The sequence below is a fragment of the Hevea brasiliensis genome, chromosome 9 (genome assembly GCF_030052815.1).
Source record: "Hevea brasiliensis isolate MT/VB/25A 57/8 chromosome 9, ASM3005281v1, whole genome shotgun sequence".
Taxonomy (NCBI): domain Eukaryota; kingdom Viridiplantae; phylum Streptophyta; class Magnoliopsida; order Malpighiales; family Euphorbiaceae; genus Hevea; species Hevea brasiliensis.
In genome coordinates this window covers 88,257,504-88,261,197 of record NC_079501.1, presented here as the reverse complement: position 1 = coordinate 88,261,197, position 3,694 = coordinate 88,257,504, and positions in this window count along the sequence as shown.

Genomic DNA, 3,694 nt, shown 5'->3' with positions numbered 1-3,694 from the left:
GCAGATCCCTCGGAAAAAAAAAAAAAAAAAACACCTCCCTTTCCATTTAAACTTAAAGTGGATAAATATAATTAGTGATTTTATATAATCACAAGAATATGGGCAAAATTAAATATTTAACCTAAAAGATAATAACTATTAATTATAAAGAAATTAATCTTTATATGGTAAGCATCATGTGGCAACACTAAGGAGAAATATCACATGATAGCTATAAAAAAATTTTACCTATCTTACATAGATTAATTTTTTTTAACGTGCATTGCACGTTATTTATGTTTGTTGTATGTATTTGTAATTTAATTATTTATATATAAATTTTTTATTAATTTTTGTGTATAATATAATATTATTATAATATATTAATTTTCAATAATCAACTAAATTTAGTCATTCATTATTATATCAAATTATAATGGTTGTATTTTACTTCTAATTAAAGTTGGGTCAAATAAATTATAAAAAAAATAAAATTAATAAAATATATTATTTTAATAAATTAAAATATTATAAATAAAATATTAAAAATATGATATGTAAATGCAAATAATTTAATTTTTAAATTAAAATTTCTAATTTAATAAAAACTATTGTTTTAATAGCTTTTATTTTTTAAATTATTTTTAATAATAGCTATGATGGTCCATTTAGAGTATAATGTAAAAAAATTATTTTATTGCTTGACTTTATCATAACACAATAAGAGTTTTAAAATTAATAATTTTTTATACTCAATTTTACTTAAAATATATTAATTTCAATAGCCAATAAAATTTAGTCATTCATTATCATAACATAAAATATATTAAATGATTTATAAATCCATAATTATTTTATTTATAATTGTATACAAAAATTAAATATTACATTTAATTATTTAAATTAAAATTAAAATTAAAATTAAAATGTAATATTATTTATACATTACATTTAATCTTTTAGTATTGGCACAATAGGAGATAATATTAACACAAGAATTATGCTATGACAATAATAAAAGATAGACATAAAAATATTGAATATTTCGTATTAAAATTATAATATTATAATGAAATTATGGATAAACAAATTTAAAATATAAACTTACAAAAAAATGAAAATTAAAAAAAAAAAACAAATTTGAGCTCAAAATTCTCTTTTATTTTCTAATAAGTTAATATATTTGTTTTCTATTCAACGTATATCATATGCATGCTAATCTATTTATTTCCTATTGAAATTATATTATATGTGCTTGTACGTGTTTTTCTTCTAATCCTAGTAAGGTTAATTAATTAGACGTATATTCTTACTTATATGTTTTGCTATTTTTTTCTATTAAATACATACATATAATGTTAGAAAAGAATAGAAAATCAAAGTGAAAAGGGAAATAATAAGTAAAATTAAAAGAAAATAAAGATTTTGTAAAATTTGATAGCTAAGTTCTTACTTTGAGCAGCTGAATTTCTCTCCTTTGAGCTCTCAGCCTCTTTTCTTGTCTAAAAATTAGATAGGAGAAGTGATAAGCAAAGAGATAAGAGCCTGTTTTGTCTTCTGAGAGAGAGAGAGAGAGAGCTATAGAAATTGAACTGTCCAAGGGGCTGTCCTTAAGCTTATATATGCCAAGCAGATCCCTCGAAAAAAAAAAAAAAAAAAACACCTCACTTTCCATTTAAACTTAAAGTGGATAAATATAATTAGTGATTTTATATAATCACAAGAATATGGGCAAAATTAAATATTTAACCTAAAAGATAATAACTATTAATTATAAAGAATATATGGTAAGCATCATGTGGCAACACTAAGGAGAAATATCACGTGATAGCTCTAAAAAAATTTTACCTATCTTACATAGATTAATTTTTTTTAACGTGCATTGCACGTTATTTATGTTTGTTGTATGTATTTGTAATTTAATTATTTATATATAAATTTTTTATTAATTTTTGTGTATAATATAATATTATTATAATATATTAATTTTCAATAATCAACTAAATTTAGTCATTCATTATTATATCAAATTATAATGGTTGTATTTTACTTCTAATTAAAGTTGGGTCAAATAAATTATAAAAAAAATAAAATTAATAAAATATATTATTTTAATAAATTAAAATATTATAAATAAAATATTAAAAATATGATATGTAAATGCAAATAATTTAATTTTTAAATTAAAATTTCTAATTTAATAAAAACTATTGTTTTAATAGCTTTTATTTTTTAAATTATTTTTAATAATAGCTATGATGGTCCATTTAGAGTATAATGTAAAAAAATTATTTTATTGCTTGACTTTATCATAACACAATAAGAGTTTTAAAATTAATAATTTTTTATACTCAATTTTACTTAAAATATATTAATTTCAATAGCCAATAAAATTTAGTCATTCATTATCATAACATAAAATATATTAAATGATTTATAAATCCATAATTATTTTATTTATAATTGTATACAAAAATTAAATATTACATTTAATTATTTAAATTAAAATTAAAATTAAAATGTAATATTATTTATACATTACATTTAATCTTTTAGTATTGGCACAATAGGAGATAATATTAACACAAGAATTATGCTATGACAATAATAAAAGATAGACATAAAAATATTGAATATTTCGTATTAAAATTATAATATTATAATGAAATTATGGATAAACAAATTTAAAATATAAACTTACAAAAAAATGAAAATTAAAAAAAAAAAACAAATTTGAGCTCAACATTCTCTTTTATTTTCTAATAAGTTAATCTATTTGTTTTCTATTCAACGTATATCATATGCATGCTAATCTATTTATTTCCTATTGAAATTATATTATATGTGCTTGTACGTGTTTTTCTTCTAATCCTAGTAAGGTTAATTAATTAGACGTATATTCTTACTTATATGTTTTGCTATTTTTTTCTATTAAATACATACATATAATGTTAGAAAAGAATAGAAAATCAAAGTGAAAAGGGAAATAATAAGTAAAATTAAAAGAAAATAAAGATTTTGTAAAATTTGATAGCTAAGTTCTTACTTTGAGCAGCTGAATTTCTCTCCTTTGAGCTCTCAGCCTCTTTTCTTGTCTAAAAATTAGATAGGAGAAGTGATAAGCAAAGAGATAAGAGCCTGTTTTGTCTTCTGAGAGAGAGAGAGAGAGAGAGAGAGAGAGAGAGAGAGAGCTATAGAAATTGAACTGTCCAAGGGGCTGTCCTTAAGCTTATATATGCCAAGCAGATCCCTCGAAAAAAAAAAAAAAAAAAAAACACCTCACTTTCCATTTAAACTTAAAGTGGATAAATATAATTAGTGATTTTATATAATCACAAGAATATGGGCAAAATTAAATATTTAACCTAAAAGATAATAACTATTAATTATAAAGAATATATGGTAAGCATCATGTGGCAACAATAAGGAGAAATATCACGTGATAGCTCTAAAAAAATTTTACCTATCTTGCATAGATTAATTTTTTTTAACGTGCATTGCACTTTATTTATGTTTGTTGTATGTATTTGTAATTTAATTATTTATATATAAATTTTTTATTAATTTTTGTGTATAATATAATATTATTATAATATATTAATTTTCAATAATCAACTAAATTTAGTCATTCATTATTATATCAAATTATAATGGTTGTATTTTACTTCTAATTAAAGTTGGGTCAAATAAATTATAAAAAAAATAAAATTAATAA